The 16,235-nt window shown below is 35.5% G+C and overlaps 1 protein-coding gene across 1 annotated transcript in view; it reads right to left on the bottom strand.

Annotated features, from left to right (window-relative positions):
- The window catches only part of CYSLTR1 (cysteinyl leukotriene receptor 1), a 31,486-nt gene that overhangs the window by 3,107 nt on the left and 12,144 nt on the right, over positions 1–16,235 (bottom strand). The window contains exon 2 of the mRNA XM_066249042.1: positions 3,110–3,195. The gene's annotated coding sequence lies outside the window, so the exon portion shown is untranslated. The remainder of the gene's footprint in view (positions 1–3,109; positions 3,196–16,235) is intronic.

Genomic DNA, 16,235 nt, shown 5'->3' with positions numbered 1-16,235 from the left:
GAAAAACACTGAATTATCTTGGAGAATAAAATCTGGTGAAAATGTGTGGGTCTCTCAAGAAGAGGGCTTTCTAGGTAACATCTTCTGGGTGATGCTCCCACCTAGGGAAAATAATTGGATTTGTTATTAATGGAACTAACTCCCCTGGGAGGTAATCTTAATCTAGAATATGGTTCACTCTATTTAGAACCACAGAACATCAAGGATGAAAACATTATAGAAGCCATACAATTATTTTAATGAGGAAATACTTAAAAAAAAGGTGAAATACATTTCTACAATTTGTACCATAAATTAAGGCTTTGAGGAAAGACTTAGCGTATCTCATTGGAATATACTTTATGGGTGAGGATATTTTTGTAGTTGTTCATCCTTGTTCTCTTCCTAGACTCCCATTCAAAACCTTACTGTTGAAAAATACATGATTTCTCTTACAGCAAGAAGTTATTACTTGATCTAGCCCAATTCAACTATATCAGGGCAGTTAATCAGGGCAATTAACAAGCTCTGATCAGATTAAAACTGGGGTAAGATAGTGCGGAAGCAGTGGTTTCTTTAGTGTTCTTTCAGATTCTTTTCCTTTATTCTTTAATAAGGTGGGAGCAAGTCATCAATATATACTATAATATGGTGGATAACCTTTGATTGAAGTCTAATTTGTTGACCTTTTACACATCTCTTGTTCCATGATAGGAGAGAAGTTAGAGTTTGTAAGGTGAGAGAACTACTTGAGCTTGTAAAAACTGCCAGCAATAAGGGCAATAATCTTGTCTCTGCAGTAAGGAAAAAAAAACAGTTATGGTAGTGGTTGTTGGTAGGATATAACTTCCCAGATTTACTACTGCTAGCAATTATATTTGCTGCGAAGATGTGTCACCCATTCATCTGTCCAAACTCTTTCCATTTTCCCCTTTCATTAAAAAAGTCTTTATCTTCACCAAGAACTGTTGGTGTATGATAAAAAAAAAAGATGCATCATTTTGAGGATGCATAGCTTAAGAAAATAGAGAAAAATGAGTTCACTATTCCCAACCTCTGCATTCTTTCTGTTTGCTTTCCAGGTACCTGCCTCTTTGACTATTTGTAGAAAAAAGGCAAACTACCTAAACTTAATCTAGTCTTATTATGTTAGTCTTGAATTAGGTTTTCCCTAAATAGAGCACTGTTATGTTGTAAAGCACTAGATAGTGTTATTGACATTTTTGATATAGCCTTTGTTTTAAGAATTGCACTTGAAGGGTATTAGATCATAACCATTTGTCCTTTCTACCATCATCCACTCACTATGCTCTGCCACAAACTCTTTCCAGAATAATTTTCCATACATTGTAGCTTTCAATTATGTCATGTGCTTGCTGTAAAACCTTCAATGGTTCCCATGTGTCTTCAGAACAAAATACAGGTTCCTTGGCCTGATTAAGGCTCTCTACAGTCTGGTTGCAACTAAACTTTCCTAGCTTCTTTCTCATTTCTCTTCTTTGTACACCCTAATATTTAATAGAACAACTATTTTATTATACTAGAGATTTTATACATGTTTTCCCACCTGCCTATTTTTTCATGGATTTCTTTTTTGAAATGTCCTTTCTTCCATATACTTACTGTATGTGCAAAAATTACCTTCAGCTCAAATTATACTTTCTTGACAAAGTTTTTCCTCAGTCTCTATCCAAAGTAATTTCTTTATTTTTTTCTCCTAAGGAACTTTAAATATATTTTGCAGATCATCAATTTGTATACATATGTTATCCTCCCTCACAGACTCTTTAGATAATATATAAAAAGGAGTCACACACAGGACTAACACGCATATACCTTGTCCATAAGTGCTCAGGAAATGTTAATTGAGTGAATGAGTAAATGAATGATGAAACAAGTTTATCATTTGAAAGGATTATTTATCATTCAGAATCACTTACAGTTATCTTTTCATTCTACAGTAATTAAAAAGCTTTCCAGCCTCAAAACCTAAAGTGGGTCTGTTAAGTAAAATTGCTTCCTAAAGTATTAAGGAAGCTCTAAATCAGTGGTAGTCAACCTGGTCCCTACCACCCACTACTGGGCGTTCCAGCTTTCATGGTGGGCAGTAACAGAGCAACCAAAGTATAAATAAAAAGATAGATTTAACTATAGTAAGTTGTTTTATAAAGATTTATTCTGCCAAACTTAGCAAAAATTCGACATAAAGTACTTGGTAAGTAATTATTATTATATGCTTTAACTTGCTGTAACTCTGCTTTATAAATTTTATAAAGTAAAATTACTTTTCTACTTTATAAATCACCATTACTGTGGAACCGGTGGGCAGTTCGAAAATTTTACTACTAACAGAGATACAAAAGTGGGCAGTAGGTAAAAAAGGTTGACTAAGCCTGCACTAAATTAACTGTAAGATTAAAACAAACAAACAAATCCTTATCTTGATACAGAGTGATCATTTGTTTATTTGTTAAGTATTATAAGTACATTTGAAATTCTCTGATCTTTGAATGAAATATGCCAAATAAAACTGATAAAGTAATTAATAAAAAACAGACAAAGAAACATCATCTTTAGTCCTTTTAATAAACTCTATAGTCTTTATAGACAAAAATAAGCTTTCCTAGTAATTTCTATATTTAGATTCAATGGATTATTTGTAACTAATTATTCAATGACTTAAAATAGGCCATTAAAAAAGACTGTAAAACTCTCAAACAAAAAATAAATTCTAAAGGTGTAGGAATCACCTGGTTCAAGTCACTCGTTTCACAGAGAATGGCTTTGCTTGTCTTAAACATCATTTAATTCATTTTTATAGAATTGCTGTGATTCCCCAATAATGAAATCCACAGTTTGTGGTACAGAGATGCCTACTATCCCATCCCTGCCTTCATGCAGCTGATAGTCTGGTGAGAGAGAGAGGGGATGGCTCAGAAGTGTAGGGAGGTTGCAGTACAGTAAGGTAAGAGATATATTAGCACAAAATAAATGGGTTATTAATTGATTAATGTAAACAAGCAATAAATATAAATGAAATTAATTTTTAGTGGAGGTGATGAAGGAATTTACTTTGTTAAGATACTTTGCAAATCGAAAAATAAGAATCATTCAGAAAATGGAGTCATACCTCTTTGTGGCACTGCAGTACTGTTCACAGATGTTCTTGGTTTGTGGTCAGTACCTCTTATGATGTAGTATCAGATGAAGTCTAAACTGAAATTATAAGATTAAAATAAAAATGAATGATATTAGAAGCAGTCCAGAAGGGTCATGGGAGCTTAACAACCTTAGAAACAGATCCAGAGTTTATGATGGGACATCAAAATTCTACTGACAAATTTAGGACTAGTTATTGAATTCCACGACTCATTCTTTTCTCGTCATTCAGTTTCACATCCCCAGGGACAAACTTGGAATACAGACCAAGGCTGATTACAGATGTTTGCTTCTGTGTGCATGTAGCTTCTGTATCTAAAAATAAACACAGTAATATAAAAAATACTCTTTTCACTATGAAATCATGGTATTTTCCCTATTTTCTCTTCTAAATAGTTCATTATAAAGTTTAAAGGGAAAACAATGTAGGAGTTTATGTCCAAGGATCTAATTTCCTAGGAAAAAGAGTTAAAATATAAAAAATACCAAGTATATCTTTGTGGGGTGGCTTAGGGATAGTTTTTCCTGAATAAGGATGGTTTAGAGCAGTGGTCTCCAACCTTTTTTGGGCCATGGACCAGTTTAATGTCAGAAAATATTTTCACGGACCGGCCTTTAGGGTGGGACGAATAAATGTATCATGTGACCGAGACAAGCATCAAGAGTGAGTCTTAGATAGATGTAACAGAGGGAATCTGGTCATTTTTTAAAAATAAAACATTGTTCAGACTTAAATATAAATAAAATGGAAATAATGTAAGTTATTTAGTCTTTCTCTGTGGACTGGTACCAAATGGCCCATGGACTGGTACCAGTCCGTGGCCCGGGGGTTGGGGACTACTGGTTTAGAGGACCTTGGATTCTTATCCCTAGAAACGCATAATGGCGATTATTGTTTATATCACTAATTTGGTGTATATTATATGCCTTTGGAGATCAGCGGTTTTGTAGTTAATATAGTTAACTTTTCATGAGTATATGTCCCTTTTCTTCAATTACACTATATCATAAAAATCTAAGCCAGTACAGGGGTCCTTAGGTTATGACACAGTTCGTTCCTATGACAGTGATATAACCCAAATTTTGGTGTAAGTTGAAACAAACCCTGACTTAAGTCACTTACCTATTCTAACACAGTTGTAAACTCATAGTCTAGAACAGTGGTAGTCAACCTGGCCCCTACCACCCACTAGTGGGAGTTCCAGCTTTTATGGTGGGTGGTAGTGGAGCAACCAAAGTATAAATAAAAAGATAGATTTAACTATAGTAAGTTGTTCTATAAAGATTTATTCTGCTAAACTTAGCAAAAATCCAACATAAAGTACTTTGCAAGTAATTATTATTATATGCTTTAACTTGCTGTAACTCTGCTTTATAAATTTTATAAAGTAAAGTTACTTCCCTATTTTATAAATCACCATTACTGTGGAACCGGTGGGAGGTTAGAAAATTTTACTACTAACAGAGATACAAAAGTGGGCAGTAGGTATAAAAAAGTTGACTACCCCTGGTTTAGAACATAAAACACAACTAAACCACAGAAAAAGGAAAAGGGCATAACTATACTGTACTGTACACTGTACTGTAGTAACAGAAAATGAAAACAAATGAATAATCGAAAATATGCCTCAATTTTTAAAAAGTATTTAAGGGATTGAGCATCGTAAACTTGAAACGTTGTATGTAGAGATTGTGGTAAATTGAGGACCCCTTATATAGTCCTCAGGAAATGAATAAAGAAAGGCTTTCTTGGAACAGTAGCAACTTGAACATGTTTCTTCTAAATTTGTCTTGCCCTATGGCAACTTTATCCCTGTTTTCAAGGACACCAGAGGCTTTTCACTTTTCATTTATCTGTGCTAAGTGCCAACAAATTAAACATCTCCCTTCAGTTTATTCTTAGCAAGTATCAACAGCCTGGAACTTTCCAAAGGAACTCTATTGAAAAAATGGAAATAAAGAAGGAAATAACAAAAATGCAAAAATATAAAACAGGTAAGTTTTAAAACTAGGAACCTGAACTTACAGCTACATTATTGATGTTTGAGTCTCCCCTCTACTCTGATAATTATTTTTCGTATCGTCTTCAATTTCTTTTCCTTCTCTGAATTTTCCCTCCTTTGCCAGGTAAGGAGTTGACATAGGTAATCTTTCACTAACAATCAGGGTGAAGTATATGTTGCAGGTGGGAAAAGGTGGGAAATGAAGTTGGCTTTTATATTTTGTTATTTAAGCAATAAACTTTTTTTTTTTTTGGTTTAGCTTGTCCTAGGTCTCTGTAATCAATAAAGATATAATAACTTAATGTTGAATAAAGGAAATCCTTTCTAATCCTGAAATTGTATGATTCCACTCATCTTATATATGGAGAAAGTTAACTTTGGCTCTTTCACAGTTTTGTGTTTAGACAAAACCTATATTTACCCCTAGTATGGAAAGAGAAAGATAGCTAATAAATTTCTAAAATCCATCTATAAAAAGTTGAATATTGCCAGGCTAATATACTAGTTAACCATTTCCATGGTAGCTATGCAATTACAATTTGGCCCACTCGTTACATACACATGTGAGCAAATGTTGCCATTGTCTGGGTAACAACAGTATAGTGTTTCCTCAAGGTTGAGGTTATGAGGTGTTTCCTATGCTTCCTTTAGTAATTTTGAGCTTTGCACCTAGCAAACACTTAATACTTTCACTCCTTTTCTCTTTAGCTTCCTTGAGAACTCTTGTCTCTGACAGCAGCTTCAGCAGAATTTGATTTCAATTATTTAATTTAGGAGTTATTCACATCTTTTATTTGGATATATATACTCTCTTTCCATCATCCCTTAACCTCCATTGAACATGTAACTTGGTTAAACTCCAGTTAATCATGTAAATAAGAGAGCCCAGAGATAATCTAAGAATATAAAATCCCAATTCATAGACGATAGTCTTTATTTTTGCTGCACTAGAACTACCTATGAATGAAAAGGACTGTTGTGCTTTCTAAGTGTGGTTCAGGTAGAGTGAGTGACCTACAAGTGAGGAAAGAAAATAGTAGTGCTACTTTGTTTGTTTCTAGTCAAACAAAAAGTCATTCCTAATTCTCTCAGCCCAATCTAATATTTCTCTCCTTTGAAGTCTTGTACTATTTTGTTTGTAATATTCTTCACAATTTTCATTTATTGTTTTTTGTTATACTCATCTCTACAGTTGTTCAATTTAAACTTCTAAATTCTTTCTACCCTAGTTCCATTAGAATTAAAGGGCAATAACCAAGTTGTATTCTTTTTTCTTAAGTGAGATACAGATAGAGAGAGACAGAGAGAAAGAGGGAGAGAGAGAGAGAGAGAGAGAAAGAGATGAAAAGCATCAATTATAATTGCATCACTTTAGTTGTTCATTGATTGCTTCTCATACATGCCTTGACGGGGGGGGGGGGAGGCTCTAGCTGAGCCAGTGACCCCTTGCTCAAACCAGTGACCTTGGGCTTCAAACCAGTAACTTTTGGGCTCAAAGCTAGTAACCTTGAGATCATGTCTATGATCCCATGCTTAAGCCGGCAACTCCGTGCTCAAGCTGGTGAGCCTGTGCTCAAACTGGATGAAGTTGTGCTCAAGGCAGTGACCTCTCAGGGTTTTGAACCTAGGTCCTCAGCTTCCCAGGTTGATGCTCTAGCCATGGTGCCACCCCCTTGATCAGGCCCAAGTTGTATTCTTTTTGTGTTTCATGCTGTACATAGTACTGTGCCTTTTAAACATTAGTTGATTTGAATGAATTAGTTTTCTATATTATTTCATTGATGGCTTATCATAGCAGAGGGAATCCTTGCATAAAGAAAAACAATGGCCATAGTAGAAAAAAATTCATAGGACTGGTCAACACAAAACCTGGGTCATGACTCAGGCTCTGGTGGATGACTGACTGTATAATCTTGAGTAAATTTCTTCTTCCCTATGATCTCTTCATTTATCTGCAATTCAAAGGGGTTGTATTCTAGAATGTCTGAATTCCCTTGTAGTTCATCATTCTGTAAATGTATGAGGATCAGGGTATTTTTTCCCCCTTTATATAGGTTTGATCTTAGGAAAAAGAGAGCAAACAGTAAAAATGATCTATGGCTTCAATGAAGTGTAAAGCTGTCCCACTTTCTGGGGTTCACAGAACTTTCCCTTTTTTCCTGGGACTCCCTGGACTTTCCCTTTTTGTTTTACAAGTTACAACATCTCTGGCTGTGGCAGTATGGTCACCATTATTTAGATCTTTAAAGCCATCTTATTTGGTTCCTTTTTATATCTCTTGTATAAGATGACCATCCTCCTTGATCATATGGATACAGGATTCCAGAACCAACAATCTATCCATCCATATCTTAGCTGATGCCTAAAATCTATTCTGCAGAGTTTCTAACAAGCTTTGATTTCCTGTTAAAATAACTGTCTTTAGGGCTATCAGGTCATAAATTTATCAGACCCTGTCATCTCAGTTAAATGGAAGGAGTCTGTTGAAGGCAAGAGGGAAGAGCGAAAAGGCACTGAGACACTGCAGTTAAAATTGTGGATGGACTGACCTGTGGTAGCGCAGTGGATAAAGCGTCGACCTGGAAATGCTGAGGTCGCCGGTTCGAAACCCTGGGCTTGCCTGGTCAAGGCACATATGGGAGTTGATGCTTCCAGCTCCTCCCCCCTTCTCTCTCTCTGTCTCTCCTCTCTCTCCCTCTCTGTCTTTCTCTCTCTCCCTCTCTCTCTCCTCTCTAAAAAATGAATAAATTAAAATTGTGGATGGAGAAAATAGCACAGATCTGGGAAGCTGGGGATGAAGGGAGTAGACATCTGAATCTTTTCCAATTTTACTCCAGTTTCCGCTAAACTGTATCTAATTTAATACTAAATCTTGATATTTTTCCTTTTAATTCTTCATTAGTACTGCTGCTTCTTCAGCTCTGGTTCTCATTACCCCAGACATAGATGACTTATAATAACCTTATACTTTTCAAATGTGCCTTGTATTTTAGTCATGCTGAACTGTTTGCAATTCCTGAAGATACCTTTCATGCCCTATTAATTTCTTTTCTTTCAAGATCATCTTGCACATTATTGCCAGACTAATCATTCTTAGTCTTTGGTTTTGCCATCTTTTTGTTACTCAAAAGCTAACAAATGCTTATAAATCAAGTCCTAATCTTGTATTCAGGAAATTCCCTCCACAAGCTAGACCTAGAATCTTACCCAGCCTTCTGTCTCACAGAGAAAAGTGTTAATGGCAGAGGCCAAACAAGGGTTACTACCTGGAGAAACAAGAAATCCACTAGTAAATACTATGGAGAGCTTGAGGCCCTGAGAAAGAGCTCTGAAACAATCTGTGCCATTTTATTGGATGTACAAGTTATCTCTAACATATGCTGCAAAACAAAAGTGACACCTTAGTTATTGGAATAGTGACTCTTAGGAAAACTTGGTTCAGGGACAAAGTTACTTTTATATGGTAGTTTAAAACTCTGATTGTTAAGAGATATGTCAAGGTATATTCCTTGAGTGTGATATAGTTGATATTGGTTCTGATGCTAGTTCTAATGGGGTTTATGTATGGTGTCATATAAAAAGCTTTTCATAAAACTTTCACTTGGAAAAGCTTAAGCTATTACAGTAAGATTTATTTGAAGATGAAGTAGAAGATGGCCTACAGGTTCCAAATATCTTATATCTGTCCTGCCAAGGAAAAGTCCAGATATTCTGTGCCTTGGTTTAGTCCATATCACAGTTTAGTCCAGTCCAGACATGGCTCAAAGCCTGTGCTTGAGAACCCACCTAGTCCACGCAGCATGCTTGCTAATGTGCCTAGTGCACTTCTTCCAGCAGGAACGCAGAGAGAACAAAAGTGCAAAAAGTGCAAAAAGGGCACAAAGGGCTGCATCTCTGCTAAACCTGTGTTGATATTTTTGGGCTGGGAAGGACTACCTTCCCTTTAAGCTAACCAATCAGTTTCTTTAAAATATTTTAAGTTTGCACTGATTCCTCCCACTAACCAATCAGATCCTTCTTTTAGCCTAGACTGACAAGCCTCTGTGGTCACCATACTGGCTTTCACTGCTCATGCTTAAAGTGAAAACACCCCCTCCCCCACAGCACCTGACAGGCAGTGCCGTAGGGAGACCTTCCAAATCTGATCCGGAGGGCTGAGGCTCAATGAACTGTGAGGGCACAGTGGATTCCCAAAATGTGCAATTGAACCAACGAATGCTTTAACCTTCTAGCAAATTAAGTAAAATGGGATACTAAAGCTTCCTACTGAAGCAGACACTTTAGTTTTATTAAACTTCAATATTTTGACTCCTTCTGACTACCTTTTTCTCCCTTAGTAATTAGCTAACTGCCTATGTTAACATAGTGACTCACTAAAGTACGCTAATATCCTTGCTTTTAAGAGCAATGCTTCCCCCCCACACACTGATACCATGTCTTAAAGTACCAAAGTTTACAGGGAAACTTTGTTTTATGATATCCTATCATCATTTAAAGGTATCCATGATTTCCACCCAACACATCCCCCACGCTCCCCTGCTTTCTTTCTTTCTTTCTTTCTTTCTTTCTTTCTTTCTTTCTTTCTTTCTTTCTTTCTTTCTTTCTTTCTTTCTTTCTTTCTTTCTTTCTTTCTTTCTTTTTCTTTCTCTCTCTCTTTCTTTCTTATTTTAACCATTTAAAAAAAGTTTTATTGATTTTAATTTATTGTGTTTACATAGATTTACGTGTCCAACTGGATATATCTGCCCCCCACCCCCGTGTTCCCCTCGACACCACCCTTGCCCTCTCCCTCAATGCCTTCCCCCTTCCCTCTAGGATTTGTTGTCCTGCTCTCTCTGCTCTCTATAACGCTGTGTTATGTATATATAATTTCACCAGTCTCTTTCCCTTCTCTGATCCCAGCCTCTTCTCCCCTTTCTCTCTGACCACTGTCCCTCTGGTCCCTTTTATCCCGCCTCTGAATCATCTCTTGAATACTGAAACATCTATTTTGACCTTGTTATTTATCCATTCCAAACAAATCGTAAACATTTTTGTTTCCTTAAAAGTAAGATCTTGGGAGGTAGTCAAGTATACTTGATATCTTTAACAACCTTAATCAAGGGAGATGCCAGGGACAACTTTGATTATCAGGGTGAAAGGTGGGAGTTTGTTTGCTTTCTAACACTTGGACTCTAACATGATGTAAGGATATGACATTAATTCTGAAAGTTGGTTCACAGAAGACTGAGAAAAATTCCAAAAATAGACAAATAAGAGCTGCTGAGTTAGTCTAAATTTGATAACTTTACATTACTGATTGCACTTTGTTCGAGTAAAACAAATTACAAATATTTTTACTTGGGAAAAAGAACTCACTCTTGTGGGTTATTAAAGGTGCAAGGAGCCAAAATAGTATGCATGATAGGAGAGATATATTTTCTACAAGGGGCAAGGAGATAAGTGAAAATTTACACTGAGCCTACTTTGTTTTCTAAAATATAGGAAGATAATGGAAAAATTCAAAATTAGAAGAAAAATATAGTATTTTTTAAGGTCAGTTTGTTAAGTTTAAAAAATGTACTTTTAAAAAAGGTAGATGTGGTATTAAGGGGCGACAGGAAATCTCTTCAGTTTACATTATGGGAAAACAAGAGGGAACACATACCACCTCACACCTACTAGAATGGCTTTCATTAACAAATCAACAGACAACAAGTGTGGAGAAAAGGGAACCTTCCTGCCCTGCTGGTGGGAATTCAGACTGGTGCAGCCACTGTGGAAAACAGTATGGAAATTTCTCAAAAACTTAAAAATGGATCTGCCTTTTGACCCAAGTATATAGATCTTCTAGGAATATATTCAGGAGTGGGATTCAAATAATTTAACAACCAGTTCTCTGCTCTAATGACCGTTTTAAGCATAAAAAAACAATATACCAAAAGATAGTTTATTATTTCATTTATTTAATACTTAAATAAGAACAATAAAAGAGGTACACAAAACTAGATTGTTATAAGAAAGAGTTTTAAAATATTAATGAAAAATATTAAATAATACCTGAAAAAAACCAATAAAACTTTTACTTAAGGTATTTCCAATGACAGCTTGCCACCCCCTGGTTATTTGGCACTTTTTATCTTTACATTATGTTGTTTACTGAAGTAACAAATGCAAAGGAATTAAAATGTAGTATTTAATCAAAGGTATAATGAGTTTTATGAAATGAATAAGTAAATATTACAAGCATAGTTCCATCAATTTTTTTTCACCTATGGATGGAATGAACATTACTATGGGCGCTTAGAATATGCTGTTGTGCAGAATTTTAAAAAGAGTAAGGAATGTAAATCTGTGACAGGATTAGAGAAGGTGAAGGGATTAGTCAAATTATATATACATAACACATAGATAGAGATAACAGGACAGCAGTTCCCAGAGGAGAGGAGGGAGGGAGGTAGGAGGTAGGAGGAGGAGTCAAAGGGTTGAAATGAGGGAACGATGTGGGGGGTTGAGAGTGTTATATTGAGTGGAACACTTAAATCCATGTTAATATAATAAATTAAAAATTTAATAATAAATAAATACATATTGCTAAATAAAAACACCCAAAATTTCACAGTGCGATGATAAACTATTGAAAATTTTAGTTTTTAACCACAGTTTACATTCAATGTTATTTTGTATTCGTTTCAGGTATACAGCATAGTTGTTAGACAATCATATACTTTACAAAGTATCCCCCCTGATATTTCCAGTACCCACCTGGTAGTATACACAGTCATTGCAATATTATTGACTATATTCCCTATGTTGTTCTTTACATCCCTAGGACTATTTTGTAACTATTCATTTGTACTTCTTAATTCCTCTGACTCTTTCATCCAGTCCAAAACCATCTCTCTCCTGGCAATCACCAGTATGTTCTCTGTGCCTATGAGTCTTTTTCAATTTTGTTTGTTCATTCATTTAGTTCTTTAGATTCTGCATATAAGTAAAATCATATAGTATTTGTCTTTTTCTGACTGACTTATTTTACTTAGCATAATACTATCTAGATCCATCTATGAAGTTGCAAATGGTAAGATTTTATTATTTTTATACAGTCAAGTAATATTTCATTGTATATATGTATTTCAGTTTTTTTTATCCACTGATCTACTGATAGGCATTTGGGTTGCTTCCATGTCTAGGCTATTGTAAATAATACTGCAATGAACATAGGTTGCATATATTTTTTCAAATTATTGCTTTGGTTTTCTTGAATATATACCAAGAAGAGGACTCACTGGGTCATTAAGCAGTTCCATTATTAATTTTTTGAGGAAGCTCTGTACTGTTTTCCATAGTGGCTGCACCAATCTTCATTCCTACCAACAGTGCATGAGGGCTCCCTTTTTCTCTACATCTTCCACAGCACTTGTTGTTTGTGGATTTATTGATGATAGTCATGTTGATAGGTGTGAGGTGATTTCTCATTGTGGTCTTAATTTGCATTTCTCTAATGATTAGTGACACTGATTATCTTTTCATATGTCTTTTGACCATCTGTATGTTCTCTTTGGAAAATTGTCTATGCAGGTCTTCTGCTTGAGATGACAAACTTTTGTTATTTTAAAGTTTAAGATTAAAAAATAGATCCAAATAAAAAATGCTTAGTTTAAGTTTTTAAAATAAGAATGAGAACCACATAAGTTTCAGAAGACTATGTACTTAGGTCAAATTGCTTCCGTAATAGTTTGCAAAGAGAAAGAGAACTTGTTTCTTGTCTTGTTTATTAACTGACTATCCAGTGATTTTTAATGGTCTGGTCCTTTTCCTTGCTCATAATTCTTACAAAGTACTAAAATTTTCAATCTGAGAGATCTATGTAGACAGGTATTGCCAAGCAGACAACAATCACTGAGTAGTTATAGAGAGAATTTGAGAATGACATTGTCTGCGAATGGGAGGACTTGGTGAGAGATGAAGCAAAACAACTCTGTTTACCTCAGTGGTAGTCAACTTGGTCCCTACTGCCCACTAGTGGGCGTTCCAGCTTTTAATGTGGGCGGTAGCAGAACAACCAAAGTATAAATAAAAAGATAGATTTAACTATAATAAGTTGTTTTATAAAGATTTATTCTGCTAAACTTAGCAAAAATCCGACATAAAGTACTTGGTAAGTAATTATTATTATATGCTTTAACTTGCTGTAACTCTGCTTTATAAATTTTATAAAATAAAGTTACTTCCCTACTTTATAAATCACCATTACTGTGGAACTGGTGGGCGGTTAGAAAATTTTACTACTAACAGAGATACAAAAGTAGGCGGTAGGTATAAAATGGTTGATTACCCCTGGTTTACCTGATGTACCAATCATCTCTATATTTCATTTTGAGATTAACTTTAATTATATTCTATACCATCTCTTATTTACCACAAATTTTCTGTTTTATAAATGAAAACTTTTTGGTTATACTAAACCACCCCCCCACAAGAAAGGAGAAGAATTCAGCTTAATTTTTTTTCTGAGATAAAGGTCAATGTGGGCATAATGACAAAGACATCATAGACTTTAAGTTAGGATAAGTTTAAATTTCATTTGTGGTTTCTTCACTTACTAATTGTGTGAGTGTAAATCCAGTGGTTACAGCCACCATCACAACTGCCTGGCTCATGCAGGTTCATATTTGATTTGGATAGATGGTAGAGAAACAACGGAGCCAAGAAATGGTGGGCCATTTTCTTTATTTCTAGCCTCGCACTCGACAACCAAGTAAAAAAAAACAAACACATTGGCACCAAAACCCAATCACACATTCTCCAGTACCACAACCAGGAGAATCTTTTCCAAGTTTTCCTAGAATCAACGGCCCCACCAGTTCTCACTGGAGGTCACAAAGCGCCTCACCTCTGTTCCCCTTCAACACATGGCCATCTTGGCTGCCTGATTCCCTGCAACCACGTGGTTTCCTCTCCAAAATGGCCTCCTAGCTCCTCTTTTAAAATTTTTGGTGCAAAAGTCCTTCCTCCAGCACACATTAGCATAACCAAGCCCCTTCCCAAGCATGAAAGTAATTAGCTGTTTTACCTGGGCTATGGCCATTCACGTGGGCAGCACCATTTTTAACAATAAAAGTGAGCAAAACCAGAAAATACAGATTTTACAAACTCATTTGCCCAAAAGTAAGGTTAAGTGTTACTTAACCTTGCTGATACTCAGTTATCTTATCTGTAAAATGAAGGTTATAAAAGATAAGAGACAGAAAAAGAGTATCAGAGACACAAGAAGAAAACAAAAAAAAAATGTGTACAGTTAAGAACAGTTTTAAGAACTAATGTGGTCACTGATTTTAAATTTTTCCAAAAGACCAAAGAGAATGAAGTTTAAAAATGGCAATTTCATTTGGTAATTAGGAAGCTAGTATTGACCTTAGAGAAAACATTTTCAATAAAATATTGAGTTTAAATCAATATACAAGTGTTAAAACTTTTAATAAGACTTTTTGGTCTCCATTTAGTTAGTCATTAATAAGAAGAGAAAAAGAATGAAAGAAAACACATTATTTTTCTATTGTCATGTAACAAATTATCACTAATTTATAATAGCACACACATCCTCAGAGTTTCCAGGGGTCAGGAGTTCAGGTACAAGTTAGCTGGGTCCCCTGTTTAGGTTCCCACAGGACTGCAATCAAGTCATTCAGAACTGTGACCTCATTTGAGGCTAAGGATCCTCTTCCAAGATTACTGGTTGTTAGCAGAATTCATTCATTGTTATTGTATGATTGTGGTCCTTTTTCTTGCTGACTGTTGGCCAGGAACTACTTTTAGCTACTAGAGTCCTTGACACATGTCCCACATCTCTCATACCATAGCTGTTTGCTTTCTTCCAATACATCAGAAGAGAGATCTTTCTTTTCAAATCTTTCTTAAATTTCCTTTTTTTGTGTGTAACAGAGAAACTAGAAATAAACCCACACCTTTATGGACAACTAATACTTGACAAAGGAGGTAAGAGCATACAATGGAGTAAAGACAGCCTCTTTAACAAATGGTGTTGGGAAAATTGGACAGCTACCTGCAAAAAAATGAAACTGGACCACCAACTTACACCATTCACAAAAATATACTCAAATGGATAAAAGAGTTAAATGTAAGCCGTGAAACCATAAGCATCTTAGAAAAAAACATAGGTAGTAAGCTCTCCAACATCTCTTGCAGCAATATATTTGCTGATTTGTCTCCACAGGCAAGTGAAATAAAAGACAGGATAAAAAAATGGGACTATATCAAACTAAAAAGCTTTTGCACAGCTAAAGACAATAAGAACAGAATAAAAAGACAAAATATACAATGGGAGAACATATTTGACAATATATCTGATAAGGGGTTAATAACCAAAATTTATAAAGAGCTTGTAAAACTCAACACCAGGAAGACAAACAATCCAATCAAAAAATGGGCAAAAGAAATGAATAGACACTTCTCCAAAGAGGACATACAGATGGCCAATAGGCATATGAAAAAATGCTTAACATCACTAATCATTAGAGAAATGCAAATTAAAACCACAATGAGATATCACCTCACACCAGTCAGAATGACGCTCATCAACAAAACAACACAGAATAAGTGCTGGCGAGGATGTGGAGAAAAGGGAACCCTCCTGCACTACTGGTGGGAATGCAGACTGGTGCAGCCACTGTGGAAAACAGTATGGAGATTCCTCAAGAAATTAAAAATGGAACTGTCTTTTGACCCAACCATCCCACTTTTAGGAATATACCCTAAAACACCAAAGCACTGTTTCTAGAGGAGAAATGCACCCCCATGTTTATGACAGCATTGTTCACAATAGTGAAGATATGGAAACAGCCCAAGTGTCCGTCAGTGGACGAGTGGATTAAAAAGCAGTGGTACATATATACAATGGAATACTATGGGGCCATGAAAAAGAAGGAAATATTATTTTTTGCAACAACATGGATGGATCTGGAAACTATTATGTTAAGTGAAATAAGCCAGGCAGAGAAAGAAAAATATCATATGATCTCACTCATTTGAGGAATCCAATGAGCAATGTGAACGGAGGAATGGAATTGAGACAGAGGAGGGATCAAAGGGACC

The sequence above is a fragment of the Saccopteryx bilineata genome, chromosome X, assembly GCF_036850765.1.
Source record: "Saccopteryx bilineata isolate mSacBil1 chromosome X, mSacBil1_pri_phased_curated, whole genome shotgun sequence".
Classification (NCBI taxonomy): domain Eukaryota; kingdom Metazoa; phylum Chordata; class Mammalia; order Chiroptera; family Emballonuridae; genus Saccopteryx; species Saccopteryx bilineata.
This window is presented reverse-complemented; position numbering and strand designations above follow the sequence as displayed.